The 15,204-nt window shown below is 49.4% G+C and overlaps 1 non-coding gene and 37 pseudogenes across 1 annotated transcript; all 38 read right to left on the bottom strand.

Annotated features, from left to right (window-relative positions):
• Positions 1-54: 54 nt before the first annotated feature.
• Positions 55-173, bottom strand: LOC138458235 (5S ribosomal RNA; annotated as a pseudogene).
• A 1,199-nt stretch (positions 174-1,372) lies between these two features.
• On the bottom strand, positions 1,373-1,492 carry LOC138459575 (5S ribosomal RNA; annotated as a pseudogene).
• Positions 1,493-1,599: 107 nt separating this feature from the next.
• On the bottom strand, positions 1,600-1,718 carry LOC138459793 (5S ribosomal RNA; annotated as a pseudogene).
• A 274-nt stretch (positions 1,719-1,992) lies between these two features.
• LOC138459791 (5S ribosomal RNA) lies at positions 1,993-2,111 on the bottom strand (annotated as a pseudogene).
• Positions 2,112-2,217: 106 nt separating this feature from the next.
• On the bottom strand, positions 2,218-2,336 carry LOC138456161 (5S ribosomal RNA; annotated as a pseudogene).
• A 313-nt stretch (positions 2,337-2,649) lies between these two features.
• On the bottom strand, positions 2,650-2,768 carry LOC138458987 (5S ribosomal RNA; annotated as a pseudogene).
• A 107-nt stretch (positions 2,769-2,875) lies between these two features.
• Positions 2,876-2,994, bottom strand: LOC138459695 (5S ribosomal RNA; annotated as a pseudogene).
• Positions 2,995-3,100: 106 nt separating this feature from the next.
• On the bottom strand, positions 3,101-3,219 carry LOC138456024 (5S ribosomal RNA; annotated as a pseudogene).
• Positions 3,220-3,765: 546 nt separating this feature from the next.
• Positions 3,766-3,884, bottom strand: LOC138456541 (5S ribosomal RNA; annotated as a pseudogene).
• Positions 3,885-4,425: 541 nt separating this feature from the next.
• Positions 4,426-4,544, bottom strand: LOC138459757 (5S ribosomal RNA; annotated as a pseudogene).
• A 534-nt stretch (positions 4,545-5,078) lies between these two features.
• Positions 5,079-5,197, bottom strand: LOC138455775 (5S ribosomal RNA; annotated as a pseudogene).
• A 106-nt stretch (positions 5,198-5,303) lies between these two features.
• LOC138457503 (5S ribosomal RNA) lies at positions 5,304-5,422 on the bottom strand (annotated as a pseudogene).
• A 522-nt stretch (positions 5,423-5,944) lies between these two features.
• On the bottom strand, positions 5,945-6,053 carry LOC138459895 (5S ribosomal RNA; annotated as a pseudogene).
• Positions 6,054-6,159: 106 nt separating this feature from the next.
• On the bottom strand, positions 6,160-6,278 carry LOC138459863 (5S ribosomal RNA; annotated as a pseudogene).
• A 107-nt stretch (positions 6,279-6,385) lies between these two features.
• On the bottom strand, positions 6,386-6,504 carry LOC138456596 (5S ribosomal RNA; annotated as a pseudogene).
• Positions 6,505-6,848: 344 nt separating this feature from the next.
• On the bottom strand, positions 6,849-6,968 carry LOC138459878 (5S ribosomal RNA; annotated as a pseudogene).
• Positions 6,969-7,074: 106 nt separating this feature from the next.
• Positions 7,075-7,193, bottom strand: LOC138456412 (5S ribosomal RNA; annotated as a pseudogene).
• Positions 7,194-7,300: 107 nt separating this feature from the next.
• LOC138458725 (5S ribosomal RNA) lies at positions 7,301-7,419 on the bottom strand (annotated as a pseudogene).
• Positions 7,420-7,956: 537 nt separating this feature from the next.
• LOC138459096 (5S ribosomal RNA) lies at positions 7,957-8,075 on the bottom strand (annotated as a pseudogene).
• A 107-nt stretch (positions 8,076-8,182) lies between these two features.
• On the bottom strand, positions 8,183-8,301 carry LOC138459289 (5S ribosomal RNA; annotated as a pseudogene).
• Positions 8,302-8,407: 106 nt separating this feature from the next.
• On the bottom strand, positions 8,408-8,526 carry LOC138459423 (5S ribosomal RNA; annotated as a pseudogene).
• A 106-nt stretch (positions 8,527-8,632) lies between these two features.
• Positions 8,633-8,751, bottom strand: LOC138455898 (5S ribosomal RNA; annotated as a pseudogene).
• Positions 8,752-8,858: 107 nt separating this feature from the next.
• Positions 8,859-8,977, bottom strand: LOC138456385 (5S ribosomal RNA; annotated as a pseudogene).
• Positions 8,978-9,297: 320 nt separating this feature from the next.
• LOC138459036 (5S ribosomal RNA) lies at positions 9,298-9,416 on the bottom strand (annotated as a pseudogene).
• A 331-nt stretch (positions 9,417-9,747) lies between these two features.
• Positions 9,748-9,866, bottom strand: LOC138454947 (5S ribosomal RNA). Its single transcript, XR_011261602.1, has one exon. It is a non-coding gene; the product is annotated as a 5S ribosomal RNA (ribosomal RNA).
• Positions 9,867-9,973: 107 nt separating this feature from the next.
• Positions 9,974-10,092, bottom strand: LOC138459278 (5S ribosomal RNA; annotated as a pseudogene).
• A 107-nt stretch (positions 10,093-10,199) lies between these two features.
• LOC138459703 (5S ribosomal RNA) lies at positions 10,200-10,318 on the bottom strand (annotated as a pseudogene).
• Positions 10,319-10,424: 106 nt separating this feature from the next.
• LOC138456586 (5S ribosomal RNA) lies at positions 10,425-10,543 on the bottom strand (annotated as a pseudogene).
• Positions 10,544-10,649: 106 nt separating this feature from the next.
• Positions 10,650-10,768, bottom strand: LOC138456242 (5S ribosomal RNA; annotated as a pseudogene).
• Positions 10,769-10,875: 107 nt separating this feature from the next.
• On the bottom strand, positions 10,876-10,994 carry LOC138456002 (5S ribosomal RNA; annotated as a pseudogene).
• A 320-nt stretch (positions 10,995-11,314) lies between these two features.
• LOC138459035 (5S ribosomal RNA) lies at positions 11,315-11,433 on the bottom strand (annotated as a pseudogene).
• Positions 11,434-11,540: 107 nt separating this feature from the next.
• Positions 11,541-11,659, bottom strand: LOC138458517 (5S ribosomal RNA; annotated as a pseudogene).
• Positions 11,660-11,765: 106 nt separating this feature from the next.
• On the bottom strand, positions 11,766-11,884 carry LOC138459013 (5S ribosomal RNA; annotated as a pseudogene).
• A 106-nt stretch (positions 11,885-11,990) lies between these two features.
• On the bottom strand, positions 11,991-12,109 carry LOC138458858 (5S ribosomal RNA; annotated as a pseudogene).
• A 107-nt stretch (positions 12,110-12,216) lies between these two features.
• LOC138457451 (5S ribosomal RNA) lies at positions 12,217-12,335 on the bottom strand (annotated as a pseudogene).
• A 310-nt stretch (positions 12,336-12,645) lies between these two features.
• On the bottom strand, positions 12,646-12,765 carry LOC138459852 (5S ribosomal RNA; annotated as a pseudogene).
• A 106-nt stretch (positions 12,766-12,871) lies between these two features.
• Positions 12,872-12,980, bottom strand: LOC138458337 (5S ribosomal RNA; annotated as a pseudogene).
• Positions 12,981-13,087: 107 nt separating this feature from the next.
• LOC138459702 (5S ribosomal RNA) lies at positions 13,088-13,206 on the bottom strand (annotated as a pseudogene).
• Between the last annotated feature and the right edge of the window lie 1,998 nt (positions 13,207-15,204).

Here is a 15,204-nt window from a genome sequence, read left to right as displayed (position 1 = left end):
AGTTTTGAAAGACAATTGAGAAATGGCTCACTTCCTAAACATGGAGCACAAAAAAGCCTACAGCACCTGGTATTCCAAGGCGGTCTCCCATCCAGGTACTAACTAGGCTTGACACTGTTTACCTTCTGAGATCAGATGAGATCCGGTGCATTCAGTCTGGTGCGGCCGTAGGCTTTTGTGCTAGTGAGTTTTGTCTTGTTAAGCATCTAGTCGGCTAGACCATGCAGTTTTGAAAGACAATTGAGAAATGGCTCACTTCCTGAACATGGAGTAGAAAAAAGCCTACAGCGCCTGGTATTCCCAGGCAGTCTCCCATGCATGTACTAACTAGGCTTAACACTGCTTAGGTTCTGAGATCAGATGAAATCCGGTGCATTTAGTCTGGTGTGGCCGCAGGTGTTTGTGCTTGTGAGTTTTGTCTTGTTAAGCATCTAGTCGGCTAGACCATGCAGTTTTGAAAGACAATTGAGAAATGGCTCACTTCCTGAACATGGAGCACAGAAAAGCCTACAGCACTTGGTATTCTCAAGTGGTCTTCCATCCAGGTATTAACTAGACCTGACACTGCTTAGCTTTCGAGGCCAGGTGCATTCAGTGTGGTGTGGCCGTAGGCTTTTGTGCTAGTGAGTTTTGTCTTGTTAAGCATCTAGTCGGCTAGACCATGCAGTTTTGAAAGACAATTGAAAAATGGCTCACTTCCTGAACATGGAGTAGAAAAAAGCCTACAGCGCCTGGTATTCCCAGGCAGTCTCCCATGCATGTACTAACTAGGCTTAACACTGCTTAGGTTCTGAGATCAGATGAAATCCGGTGCATTTAGTCTGGTGTGGCCGCAGGTGTTTGTGCTAGTGAGTTTTGTCTTGTTAAGCATCTAGTCGGCTAGACCATGCAGTTTTGAAAGACAATTGAGAAATGGCTCACTTCCTGAACATGGAGCACAATAAAGCCTACAGCACCTGGTATTCCCAGGCAGTCTCCCATCCAGGCCCAACACTGCTTAGCCATCGAGATCAGACAAGAACGGGCGCATTCAGTGTGGTGTGGCCGTAGGCTCTGGTCATAGTGAGTTTTGTCTTGTTAAGCATCTAGTCAGCTAGACCATCCAGTTTTGAAAGACAATGGAGAAATGGCTCACTTCCAGAACCTGGAGCTCAAAAAAGCCTACAGCACCTGGTATTCCAGGCAGTCTCCCTTCCAGGTACTAACTAGGCCCAACACTGCATCACTTCCGAGTTCAGGCACATTCAGTGTGTTGTGGCCGAAGGCTGTGGTCCTAGTGAGTTTTGCACTGTTAAGCATCTAGTCGGCTAGACCATGCAGTTTTGAAAGACAATTGAGAAATGGCTCACTTCCTGAACATGGAGCAAAAAAATGCCTACTGCACCTGGTATTCCCAGGAGGTCTCCCATCCAGGTACTAACTAGTCCCAACACTGCTTAGCTTCCGAGATCAGATGAGAAAGGGGCACATTCAGTGTGATGTGGCTGTAGGTTTTGGTCCTAGTGAGTTTTGTCCTGTTAAGCATCTGGTCGGCTAGAACATGCAGTTTTGAAAGACAATTGAGAAATGGCTCACTTCCTGGACATGGAGCACAAAAAAAGCCTACAGCACATTGTATTGCCAGGCGGGCTCCCATCCATGTACTAACTAGGCCCAACACTGCTTGGCGGCTGAGATCAGATGAGATTGGGCGCATTCAGTGTGGTTTGGCCGTAGGCTCTGGTCCTAGTGAATTTTGTCCTGTTAAGCATCTAGTCGGCTAAATCATGCAGTTTTGAAAGACAATTGAGAAAGGTCTCCCATCCAGGTACTAACTAGTCCCAACACTGCTTAGCTTCCGAGATCAGACGAGATCAGGCGCATTCAGTGTGGTGTGGCCGTAGGCTTTGGTCCAAGTGAGTTTTGTCCTGTTAAGCATCTGGTCGGCTAGAACATGCAGTTTTGAAAGACAATTGAGAAATGGCTCACTTCCTGGACATGGAGCACAAAAAAAGCCTACAGCACATTGTATTGCCAGGCGGGCTCCCATCCATGTACTAACTAGGCCCAACACTGCTTGGCGGCTGAGATCAGATGAGATTGGGCGCATTCAGTGTGGTTTGGCCGTAGGCTCTGGTCCTAGTGAATTTTGTCCTGTTAAGCATCTAGTCGGCTAAATCATGCAGTTTTGAAAGACAATTGCGAAATGGCTCCCTTCCTGAACATGGAGCGCAAAAAGGCCTACAGCACCTGGTATTCCCAGGCAGTCTCCCATCCAGGTACTAACTAGGCCCAACACTGCTTAGCGTCTGAGATCAGACTAGATTGGGCGCATTCAGTGTGGTGTGGCCGTAGGCTCTGGTCATAGTGAGTTTTGTCCTGTTAAGCATCTAGTCGGCTAGATCATGAAATTTTGAAAGAGAATTGGGAAACGGCTCACTTCCTGAACATGGAGCACGAAAAAGCCTACAGCACATGGTATTCCCAGGTGGTCTCCCATCCAGGTACTAACTAGACCTGACATTGCTGAGCTACCGAGGCTAGGCGCATTTAGTGTGGTGTTGCTGTAGGCTTTAATCCTGGTGAATTTTGTCCTTCTAGTCGGCTAGACCATGCAGTTTTGAAAGACAATTGAGAAATGGCTCACTTCCTGGACATGGAGCACAAAAAAGCCTACAGCACCTGTTACTCCCAGGTGGTCTCCCATACAGGTTCTAACTAGGTCCAACACTGCTTAGCTTCCGAGATCAGATGAGATGGGGCGCATTCAGTGTGCTGTGGCTGTAGGTTTTGGTCCTAGTGAGTTTTGTCCTGTTAAGCATCTAGTCGGCTAGACCATGCAGTTTTGAAAGACAATTGAGAAATGGCTCACTTCCTGAACATTGAGCACAAAAAAAGCCTACAGCACATTGTATTCCCAGGCGGGCTCCCATCCAGGTACTAACTAGGCCCAACACTGCTTGGCGGCTGAGATCAGACGAGATTGGGCGCATTCAGTGTGTTGTGGCCGTAGACTTTGGTCCTTGTGAGTTTTGCCCTGTTAAGCATCTAGTCGGCTAGACCATGCAGTTTTGAAAGACAATTGAGAAATGGCTCACTTCCTGAACATGTAGCACAAAAAAGCCTACAGCACCTGGTATTCCCAGGCGGTCTCCCATCCAGGTACTAACTAGGCTCGACACTGTTTACCTTCTGAGATCAGACGAGATTGGGTGCATTCAGTGTGCTTTGGCCGTAGGCTCTGGCCCTAGTGAATTTTGTCCTGTTAAGCATCTAGTCGGCTAGACCATGCAGTTTTGAAAGACAATTGAGAAATGGCTCACTTCCTGAACGTGGAGCACAAAAAAGCCTACAGCACCTGGTATTCCCAGGCGGTCTCCCATCCAGTCCCAACACTGCTTAGCTTCCGACATCAGACAAGATCGGGCGCATTCAGTGTGGTGTGGCCGTCGGCTCTGCTCTTAGTGAGTTTTGCATTGTTATGCATCTAGTCGGCTAGACCATGCAGTTTTGAAAGACAATTGAGAAATGACTCACTTCCTGAACATGGATCACAAAAAATCCTAGAGCACCTGGAATTCCCAGGCGGTCTCCCATCCAGGTACTAACGAAGCCTAACACTGCTTAGCTTCCAAGGTCAAACAAGATCAGGCACATTCAGTGTGGCGTGGCCGCAGGTTTTGGACTCAGTGAGTTTTGTCCTGTTAAGCATCTAGTCGGCTAGACCATGCAGTTTTGAAAGACATTTGAGAAATGGCTCACTTCCTGGACATGGAGCACAAAAAAAGCCTACAGCACATTGTATTCCCGGGTGGGCTCCCATCCAGGTACTAACTAGGCCCAACACCACTTAGCGGCTGAGATCAGATGAGATCGGGCGCATTCAGTGTGGTGTGGCCGTAGGCTCTGGTCCTAGTGAATTTTGTCCTGTTAAGCATCTAGTCGGCTAGACCATGCAGTTTTGAAAGACAATTGAGAAATGGCTCACTTCCTGAACATGGAGCACAAAAAAGCCTACAGCACCTGGTATTCCCAGGCGGTCTCCCATCCAGGCCCAACACTGCTTAGTTTCCGAGATCAGACAAGATCAGGCGCATTCAGTGTGGTGTGGCCGTAGGCTCTGGTCATGGGTTTTGTCCTGGTAAGCATCTAGCCGGCTAGACCATGCAGTTTTGAAAGACAATTGAGAAATGGCTCACTTCCTGAACAAGGAGCACAAAAAAGCCTACAGCACCTGGTATTCCCAGGCGATCTCCCATCCGGGCACCAACTAGGCTCGACACTGTTTACCTTCTGAAATCAGACGAGATTGGGTGCATTCAGTGTGGTGCGGCCGTAGGTTTTGTGCTAGTGAGTTTTGTCCTGTTAAGCATCTAGTCGGCTAGACCATGCAGTTTTGAAAGACAATTGAGAAATGGCTCACTTCCTGAACATGGAGTAGAAAAAAGTCTACAGCGCCTGGTATTCCCAGGCAGTCTCCCATCCATGTACTAACTAGGCCTAACACTGCTTAGGTTCTGAGATCAGGTGAAATCCGGTGCATTCAGTCTGGTGTGGCCGTAGGCGTTTGTGCTAGTGAGTTTTGACTTGTTAAGCATCTAGTCTGCTAGACCATGCAGTTTTGAAAGACAATTGAGAAATGGTTCACTTCCTGAACATGGAGCACGAAAAAAGCCTACAGCACCTGGGATTCCCAGGCGGTCTCCCATCCAGGTACTAACTAGGCCCAACACTGCATTGCTTCCGAGTTCAGGCACATTCAGTGTGTTGTGGTCCTAGTGAGTTTTGCACTGTTAAGCATCTTAACGGCTAGACCATGCAGTATTGAAATACAATTGAGAAATGGCTCTCTTTCTAAACATGAAGCACAAAAATGCCTACCACACCTGGTATTCCAAGGAGGTCTCCCCTTCAGGTACTAACTAAGCCCGACACTGCCTCACTTCTAAGATCAAACGAGACCGGGCACATTCAGCGTGATGTGGCCGTAAACTTTGGTCCTTGTGAGTTTTGCCCTGTTAAGCATCTAGTCGGCTAGACCATGCAGTTTTGAAAGACAATTGAGAAATGGCTTACTTCCTGAACATGGAGCACAAAAAAGCCTACAGCACCTGGCATTCCCAGGTGGTCTCCCATTCAGGTACTTACTAGGCCCAACACTGCTTAGCTTCCACGATCAGATGAGATCAGGGGCATTCAGTGTGGTCTGGCCGTAGGCTCTGGTCCTAGTGAGTTTTGCATTGTTAAGCATCTAGTCGGCTAGACCATGCAGTTTTGAAAGACAATTGAGAAATGGCTCACTTCCTGAACATGTAGCACAAAAAAGCCTACAGCACCTGGTATTCCCAGGCGGTCTCCCATCCAGGTACTAACTAAGCTCGACACTGTTTACCTTCTGAGATCAGACGAGATTGGGTGCATTCAGTGTGCTGTGGCCGTAGGTTTTGGTCCTAGTGAGTTTTGTCCTGTTAAGCATCTAATCGGCTAGACCATGCAGTTTTGAAAGACAATTGAGAAATGGCTCACTTCCTGGACATGGAGCACAAACAAAGCCTACAGCACATTGTACTCCCAGGCTGGCTCCCATCCAGGTTCTAACTAGGCCCAACACTGCTTGGTGGCTGAGATCAGATGAGATCGGGCGCATTCAGTGTGGTTTGGCCGTAGGCTCTGGTCCTAGTGAATTTTGTCCTGTTAAGCATCCAGTCGGCTAAATCATGCAGTTTTGAAAGACAATTGCGAAATGGCTCAAGCCTACAGCACCTGGTATTCCCAGGCAGTCTCCCATCCAGGCCCAACACTGCTGAGCTTCCGAGATCAGACAAGATGAGTCGCTTTCAGTGTGGTGTGGCCGTAGGCTCTTGACATAGTGAGTTTTGTCCTGTTAAGCATCTAGTCGGCTAGACCATCCAGTTTTGAAAGGCAAATGAGAAAAGGCCTACGTCCTGAACATGGAGCACAAAAAAGCCTACAGCACCTGGCATTCCCAGGTGGTCTCCCATTCAGATACTAACTAGGCCCGACACTGCTTAGCTTCCAAGATCAGAGGCATTCAGTGTGGTCTGGCCGTAGGATCTGATCCTAGTGAGTTATGCATTGTTAAGCATCTAGTCGGCTAGACCATGCAGTTTTGAAAGACAATTGAGAAATGGCTCACTTCCTGAACATGTAGCACAAAAAAGCCTACAGCACCTGGTATTCCCAGGCGGTCTCCCATCCAGGTACAAACTAGGCTCAACACTGTTTACCTTATGAGATCAGACCAGATTGGGTGCATTCAGTGTGGTGCGTCCGTAGGCTTTTGTGCTAGTGAGTTTTGTCCTGTTAAGCATCTAGGCGGCTAGACCATGCAGTTTTGAAAGACAATTGAGAAATGGCTCACTTCCTGAACATGGAGCACAAAAAAAGCCTACAGCACCTGGTATTCCCAGGCGGTCTCCCATCCATGTACTAACAAGGCTCAACACTGTTTACCTTCTGAGATCAGATGAGATCTGGTGCATTCAGTCTGGTGCGGCCGTAGGCTTTTGTGCTAGTGAGTTTTGTCTTGTTAAGCATCTAGTCGGCTCGACCAACAGTTTTGAAAGACAATTGAGAAATGGCTCACTTCCTGAACATGGAGTAGAAAAAAGCCTACAGCGCCTGGTATTCCCAGGCAGTCTCCCATGAATGTACTAACTAGGCCTAACACTGCTTAGGTTCTGAGATCAGATGAAATCCGCTGCATTCAGTCTGGTGTGGCCGCAGGCATTTGTGCTAGTGAGTTTTGCTAGTGAGTTTTGACTTGTTAAGCATCTAGTCGACTAGACCATGCAGTTTTGAAAGACAATTGAGAAATGGCTCACTTACTGAACATGGAGTAGAAAAAATGACTACAGCACCTGGTATTCCCAGGCAGTCTACCACCCAGGTACTAACTAGTCCCAACACTGCTTAGCTTCCGAGATCAGATGAGAAGGGGGCGCATTCAGTGTGATGTGGCTGTAGGTTTTGGTCCTAGTGAGTTTTGTCCTGTTAAGCATCTAGTCGGCTAGACCATGCAGTTTTGAAAGACAATGGAGAAATGGCTCACTTCCAGAACCTGGAGTACAAAATAACCTACAGCACCTGGTATTCCCAGGCAGTCTACCACCCAGGTACTAACTAGGCCCAACACTGCTTAGCTTCCGAGATCAGACGAGATTAGGCGCATTAGGTGTGGTGTGGCCGTAGGCTTTGGTCCAAGTGAGTTTTGTCCTGTTAAGCATCTAGTCGGCTAGAACATGCAGTTTTGAAAGACAATTGAGATATGGCTCACTTCCTGGACATGGAGCACAAAAAAAGCCTACAGCACCTGTTATTCCCAGGTAGTCTCCCGTCCCGCTTCTAATTAGGCCCAGCACTGCTTAGCTTCCGAGATCAGATGAGATGGGGCGCATTCAGTGTGGTGTGGCCGTAGGTTTTGGTCCTAGTGAGTTTTGTCCTGTTAAGCATCTAGTCGGCTAGACCATGCAATTTTGAAAGACAATTGAGAAATGGCTCACTTCCTGAACATGGAGCACAAAAAAGCCTACAGCACCTGGTATTCCCAGGCGGTCTCCCTTCTAGGTACTAACTAGGCTCAACACTGCGTCGCTTCCGAGTTCAGGCAGATTCAGTGTGTTGTGGCCGAAGGCTCTGGTCCTAGTGAGTTTTGCACTGTTAAGCATCTAGTCGGCTAGACCATGCAGTTTTGAAAGACAATTGAGAAATGGCTCAATTCCTGAACATGGAGCACAAAAATGCCTACTGCACCTGGTATTCCCAGGAAGTCTACCACCCAGGTACTAACTAGGCCCAACACTGCTTAGCTTCCTAGATCAGACGCATTCAGTGTGGTGTGGCCGTAGGCTTTGGTCCAAGTGAGTTTTGTCCTGTTAAGCATCTAGTCGGCTAGACCATGCAGTTTTGAAAGACAATTGAGGAATGGCTCACTTCCTGGACATGGAGCACAAAAAAAGCCTACAGCACCTGTTATTCCCAGGTAGTCTCCCGTCTCGCTTCTAACTAGGCCCAGCACTGCTTAGCTTCCGAGATCAGATGAGATGGGGCGCATTCAGTGTGGTGTGGCCGTAGGTTTTGGTCCTAGTGAGTTTTGTCCTGTTAAGCATCTAGTCGGCTAGACCATGCAGTTTTGAAAGACAATTGAGAAATGGCTAACTTCCTGGACATGGAGCACAAAAAAAGCCTACAGCACATTGTATTCCCAGGCGGGCTCCCATCCAGGTACTAACTAGGCCCAACACTGCTTGGTGGCTGAGATCAGATGAGATCGGGCGCATTCGGTGTGGTGTGGCCGTAGGTTTTGGTCCTACTGAGTTTTGTCCTGTTAAGCATCTAGTCGGCCAGACCATGCAGTTTTGAAAGACAATTGAGAAATGGCTCACTTCCTGGACATGGAGCACAAAAAAGCCTACAGCACATTGTATTCCCAGGCGGGCTCGCATTGAGGTACTAACTAGGCCCAACACTGCTTGGCGGCTGAGATCAGATGAGATCGGGCACATTCAGTGTGGTTTGGCCGTAGGCTCTGGTCCTAGTGAATTTTGTCCTGTTAAGCATCTAGTCGGCTAAATCATGCAGTTTTGAAAGAGAATTGCGAAAGGACTCCCTTCCTGAACATGGAGCGCAAAAAAGCCTACAGCACCTGGTATTCCCAGGCAGTCTCCCATCCAGGTACTAACTAGGCCCAACACTGCTTAGCATCTGAGATCAGACGAGATCGGGCACATTCAGTGTGGTGTGGCCATAGGTTTTGGGCTCAGTGAGTTTTGTCCTGTTAAGCATCTAGTAGGCTAGACCATGCAGTTTTGAAAGACATTTGAGAAATGGCTCACTTCCTGGACATGGAGCACAAAAAAAGCCTACAGCACATTGTATTCCCAGGTGGGCTTCCATCCAGGTACTAACTAGGCCCAACACCGCTTAGCGGCTGAGATCAGATGAGATCGGGCGCATTCAGTGTGGTGTGGCCGTAGGCTCTGGTCCTAGTGAATTTTGTCCTGGTAAGCATCTAGCCGGCTAGACCATGCAGTTTTGAAAGACAATTGAGAAATGGCTCACTTCCTGAACAAGGAGCACAAAAATGCCTACAGCATCTGGTATTCCCAGGCGGTCTCCCATCCAGGCCCAACACTGCTTATTTTCCGAGATCAGACAAGATCAGGCGCATTCAGTGTGGTGTGGCCGTAGGCTCTGGTCATAGTGAGTTTTGTCCTGGTAAGCATCTAGCCGGCTAGACCATGCAGTTTTGAAAGACTATTGAGAAATGGCTCACTTCCTGAACAAGGAGCACAAAAAAGCCTACATCACCTGGTATTCCCAGGCGGTCTCCCATCCGGGTACCAACTAGGCTCGACACTGTTTACCTTCTGAGATCAGACGAGATTGGGTGCATTCAGTGTGGTGCGGCCGTAGGCTTTTGTGCTAGTGAGTTTTGTCCTCTTAAGCATCTAGTCAGCTAGACCATGCAGTTTTGAAAGACAATTGAGAAATGGCTCACTTCCTGAACATGGAGTAGAAAAAAGTCTACCGCGCCTGGTATTCCCAGGCAGTCTCCCATCCATGTACTAACTAGGCCTAACACTGCTCAGGTTCTGAGATCAGGTGAAATCCGGTGCATTCAGTCTGGTGTGGCCGTAGGCGTTTGTGCTAGTGAGTTTTGTCCTGTTAAGCATCTAGTCGGCTAGACCATGCAGTTTTGAAAGACAATGGAGAAATGGCTCACTTCCAGAACCTGGAGTACAAAATAACCTACAGCACCTGGTATTCCCAGGCAGTCTACCACCCAGGTACTAACTAGGCCCAACACTGCTTAGCTTCCGAGATCAGACGAGATCAGGCGCATTCAGTGTGGTGTGGCCGTAGGCTTTGGTCCAAGTGAGTTTTGTCCTGTTAAGCATCTAGTCGGCTAGAACATGCAGTTTTGAAAGACAATTGAGAAATGGCTCACTTCCTGGACATGGAGCACAAAAAAAGCCTACAGCACCTGTTATTCCCAGGTAGTCTCCCGTCCCGCTTCTAACTAGGCCCAGCACTGCTTAGCTTCCGAGATCAGATGAGATGGGGCGCATTCAGTATGGTGTGGCCGTAGGTTTTGGTCCTAGTGAGTTTTGTCCTGTTAAGCATCTAGTCGGCTAGACCATGCAGTTTTGAAAGACAATTGAGAAATGGCTAACTTCCTGGACATGGAGCACAAAAAAAGCCTACAGCACATTGTATTCCCAGGCGGGCTCCCATCCAGCTACTAACTAGGCCCAACACTGCTTGGTGGCTGAGATCAGATGAGATCGGGCGCATTCGGTGTGGTGTGGCCGTAGGTTTTGGTCCTACTGAGTTTTGTCCTGTTAAGCATCTAGTCGGCTAGACCATGCAGTTTTGAAAGACAATTGAGAAATGGCTCACTTCCTGGACATGGAGCACAAAAAAGCCTACAGCACATTGTATTCCCAGGCGGGCTCCCATTGAGGTACTAACTAGGCCCAACACTGCTTGGCGGCTGAGATCAGATGAGATCGGGCGCATTCAGTGTGGTTTGGCCGTAGGCTCTGGTCCTAGTGAATTTTGTCCTGTTAAGCATCTAGTCGGCTAAATCATGCAGTTTTGAAAGAGAATTGCGAAATGACTCCCTTCCTGAACATGGAGCGCAAAAAAGCCTACAGCACCTGGTATTTCCAGGCAGTCTCCCATCCAGGTACTAACTAGGCCCAACACTGCTTAGCGTCTGAGATCAGACGAGATCGGGCACATTCAGTGTGGTGTGGCCATAGGTTTTGGGCTCAGTGAGTTTTGTCCTGTTAAGCATCTAGTAGGCTAGACCATGCAGTTTTGAAAGACGTTTGAGAAATGGCTCACTTCCTGGACATGGAGCACAAAAAAAGCCTACAGCACATTGTATTCCCAGGTGGGCTCCCATCCAGGTACTAACTAGGCCCAACACCGCTTAGCGGCTGAGATCAGATGAGATCGGGCGCATTCAGTGTGGTGTGGCCGTAGGCTCTGGTCCTAGTGAATTTTGTCCTGGTAAGCATCTAGCCGGCTAGACCATGCAGTTTTGAAAGACAATTGAGAAATGGCTCACTTCCTGAACAAGGAGCACAAAAATGCCTACAGCACCTGGTATTCCCAGGCGGTCTCCCATCCAGGCCCAACACTGCTTATTTTCCGAGATCAGACAAGATCAGGCGCATTCAGTGTGGTGTGGCCGTAGGCTCTGGTCATAGTGAGTTTTGTCCTGGTAAGCATCTAGCCGGCTAGACCATGCAGTTTTGAAAGACTATTGAGAAATGGCTCACTTCCTGAACAAGGAGCACAAAAAAGCCTACATCACCTGGTATTCCCAGGCGGTCTCCCATCCGGGTACCAACTAGGCTCGACACTGTTTACCTTCTGAGATCAGACGAGATTGGGTGCATTCAGTGTGGTGCGGCCGTAGGCTTTTGTGCTAGTGAGTTTTGTCCTGTTAAGCATCTAGTCAGCTAGACCATGCAGTTTTGAAAGACAATTGAGAAATGGCTCACTTCCTGGACATGGAGCACAAAAAAAGCCTACTGCACATTGTATTCCCAGGCGGGCTCCCATCCATGTACTAACTAGGCCCAACACTGCTTGGCGGCTGAGATCAGATGAGATCGGGCGCATTCAGTGTGGTTTGGCCGTAGGCTCTGGTCCTAGTGAATTTTGTCCTGTTAAGCATCTAGTCGGCTAAATCATGCAGTTTTGAAAGACAATTGCGAAATGGCTCCCTTCCTGAACATGGAGCGCAAAAAGGCCTACAGCACCTGGTATTCCCAGGCAGTCTCCCATCCAGGTACTAACTAGACCCAACACCTCTTAGCGTCTGAGATCAGACTAGATTGGGCGCATTCAGTGTGGTGTGGCCGTAGGCTCTGGTCATAGTGAGTTTTGTCCTGTTAAGCATCTAGTCGGCTAAACCATGCAGTTTTGAAAGACAATTGAGAAATGGCTCACTTCCTGGACATGGAGCACAAAAAAGCCTACAGCACCTGTTACTCCCAGGTGGTCTCCCATACAGGTTCTAACTAGGTCCAACACTGCTTAGCTTCCGAGATCAGATGAGATGGGGCGCATTCAGTGTGCTGTGGCCGTAGGTTTTGGTCCTAGTGAGTTTTGTCCTGTTAAGCATCTAGTCGGCTAGACCATGCAGTTTTGAAAGACAATTGAGAAATGGCTCACTTCCTGGACATGGAGCACAAAAAAAGCCTACAGCACATTGTATTCCCAGGCGGGCTCCCATCCATGTACTAACTAGGCCCAACACTGCTTGGCGGCTGAGATCAGATGAGATCGGGCGCATTCAGTGTGGTTTGGCCGTAGGCTCTGGTCCTAGTGAGTTTTGTCTTGTTAAGCATCTAGTCAGCTAGACCATCAAGTTTTGAGAAATGGCTCACTTCCAGAACCTGGAGCTCAAAAAAGCCTACAGCACCTGGTTTTCCCAGGCGGTCTCCCTTCCAGGTACTAACTAGGCCCAACACTGCATCGCTTCCGAGTTCAGGCACATTCAGTGTGTTGTGGCCGAAGGCTGTGGTCCTAGTGAGTTTTGCACTGTTAAGCATCTAGTCGGCTAGACCATGCAGTTTTGAAAGACAATTGAGAAATGGCTCACTTCCTGAACATGGAGCAAAAAAATGCCTACTGCACCTGGTATTCCCAGGAGGTCTCCCATCCAGGTACTAACTAGTCCCAACACTGCATAGCTTCCGAGATCAGATGAGAAGGGGGCGCATTCAGTGTGATGTGGCTGTAGGTTTTGGTCCTAGTGAGTTTTGTCCTGTTAAGCATCTAGTCGGCTAGACCATGAAGTTTTGAAAGACAATGGAGAAATGGCTCACTTCCAGAACCTAGAGTGCAGAATAACCTACAGCACCTGGTATTCCCAGGCAGTCTACCACCCAGGTACTAACTAGGCCCAACACTGCTTAGCTTCCGAGATCAGGCGCATTCAGTGTGGTGTGGCCGTAGGCTTTGGTCCAAGTGAGTTTTGTCCTGTTAAGCATCTGGTCGGCTAGAAAATGCAGTTTTGAAAGACAATTGAGAAATGGCTCACTTCCTGGACATGGAGCACAAAAACAGCATACAGCACCTGTTATTCCCAGGTAGTCTCCCGTCCCTCTTCTAACTAGGCCCAACACTGCTTAGCTTCCGAGATCAGATGAGATGGGGCGCATTCAGTGTGGTGTGGCCGTAGGTTTTGGTCCTAGTGAGTTTTGTCCTGTTAAGCATCTAGTCGGCTAGACCATGCAATTTTGAAGGACAATTGAGAAATGGCTCACTTCTCCAGCATGGGGTCTGGCATGGATTCACATGCTCATGAATATTCCCCGTCGTCAGGCTGGGAATCCTCAGTAAAGAAAAAACCAGTATCAGTTTCGTTTCTGATGTGTCTTTCGTAGTAGTAACCAATCACTGGTCTCTGCGTCATACTGACCACAGCCAATGACTGCCCTCTACCTAAGCACCGCCTCTGGCAGCCATCTTCAGATTTTTACCGCACGTTCATGTGTTGGGATCCTCGTGCTATTGCTCTCGAGCGTTAGTGCTATTTTTTCACGTTTTTTGCTCAAAAACTTCGTTTTTTCGGTCAAAAGAGCCTCAAGCTCCACCGACTCTCCATCCGATCAACGGGGACCCGTGTCGGATTCGTCTGCGCCCCTCAAGGGTGAAGATTTCGTCGAGCTATGCTTTGGAGGACTCCAGAAGCTTCTCAGGCCCGGACATGGCCCAGGAGAAGGGAAGCTCGACGCCCGGAAAGCTGTTCAGGGTCTGCCCTGGATGCCAGCTGCAGAACGTCTTTAAGGAGGACGAACACTCCTTTTGTCTCTACTGCTTCTCCAGCATGGGGTCTGGCATGGATTCACATGCTCATGAATATTCCCCGTCGTCAGGCTGGGAATCCTCGGTAAAGAAAAAACCAGTATCAGTTTCGATTCTGATCTGTCTTTCGTAGTAATAACCAATCACTGATCTCTGCGTCATACTGACCACAGCCAATGACTGCCCTCTACCTAAGCCCCGCCTCTGGCAGCCATCTTCAGATTTTTACCACACGTTCATGTGTTAGGATCCTCGTGCTATTGCTCTCGAGCGTTAGTGCTATTTTTTCACGTTTTTTCTCAAAAACTTCGTTTTTTTTTCGGTCAAAAGAGCCTCAAGCTCCACCGACTCTCTATCCGATCAACGGGGACCCGTGTCGGATTCGTCTGCGCCCCTCAAGGGTGAAGATTCGTCGAGCTACGCTTTTGGAGGACTCCAGAAGTTTCTCAGGCCCGGTCATGGCCCAGGAGAAGGGAAGCTCGACGCCCGGAAAGCTGTTCAGGGTCTGCCCTGGATGCCAGCTGCAGAACGTCTTCAAGGAGGACGAACACTCTTGTTGTCTTTACTGCCTACATGAGGACAAGACGCACGTGGAGAAGGACTGTGCATTTTGCGGCAACATGTCGGAGCGGACCATGAAGGACCGCCATCAACGTCTCGCCAACTGGCTAGAAGGGAAGAGCCCGTCCGGCGAGAAGAAGAAGAAATCTGAGCGGTCTTCTAAGTCCTTTGAGGACGCCCCGGTGACGGGGGTCCAACATAAGGCCAAGCACCGCGAGTCCGCTGGCACCGGGAGCGCCGAACGGTCGGGCTCTACGGGCGCCAGGCAGGGCGCACCCTCCCCGGCACCATCAACCACGAGCCAACGCTCTGGGTCGGGTAAGAGGAAGGCCGAGCACCCGGCGAAGCTCCTGGAGAGGCCCCGGTCGAGCTCGAAGGCCCCATCGGAGGGGGAGCGAGGCGGTGTCCCCCCCCTCAAGGATAAGGCGGTGAGCGCACCTAAGGTGGTGAAGGCCTTAATCCATCCGGCCAAGCCCTCTATCGAAACTGTCGCGGCGGCCCTGGCTCAGCCTGTGCAGGCTACACCAGTGGTGGCGACCTCGGGGCTCAGAGTCTCCCTGCCACCTCGGAGGGAGTCATCTTTTGTGCCCATCGATAGGACCCCCGTGAAATCCCCCGTGGGGAAGAAAAAGGGGGGGCAGGGCGTCGTCGTAGATTCGGCCTCAAACTCGGAGGAGGAGCTGGTCGAAGTCTTAAGCCACGGCCTCGGCGTGGAAGAAGACCGACCCGTCGGGATGGATCCCGACGCAGGTGACGACGACATCGTCGAGGGTACCGACGGGGCCCCTGATCGCCCGTCGGATTCCCCTCTGC

The sequence above is a fragment of the Ambystoma mexicanum genome, chromosome 4p (assembly GCF_040938575.1).
Source record: "Ambystoma mexicanum isolate Mex_15411 chromosome 4p, UKY_AmexF1_1, whole genome shotgun sequence".
Lineage (NCBI taxonomy): Eukaryota > Metazoa > Chordata > Amphibia > Caudata > Ambystomatidae > Ambystoma > Ambystoma mexicanum.
The sequence above is the reverse complement of the archived record's forward strand: the minus strand, read 5'-3'. Positions and strand labels throughout refer to the sequence as shown.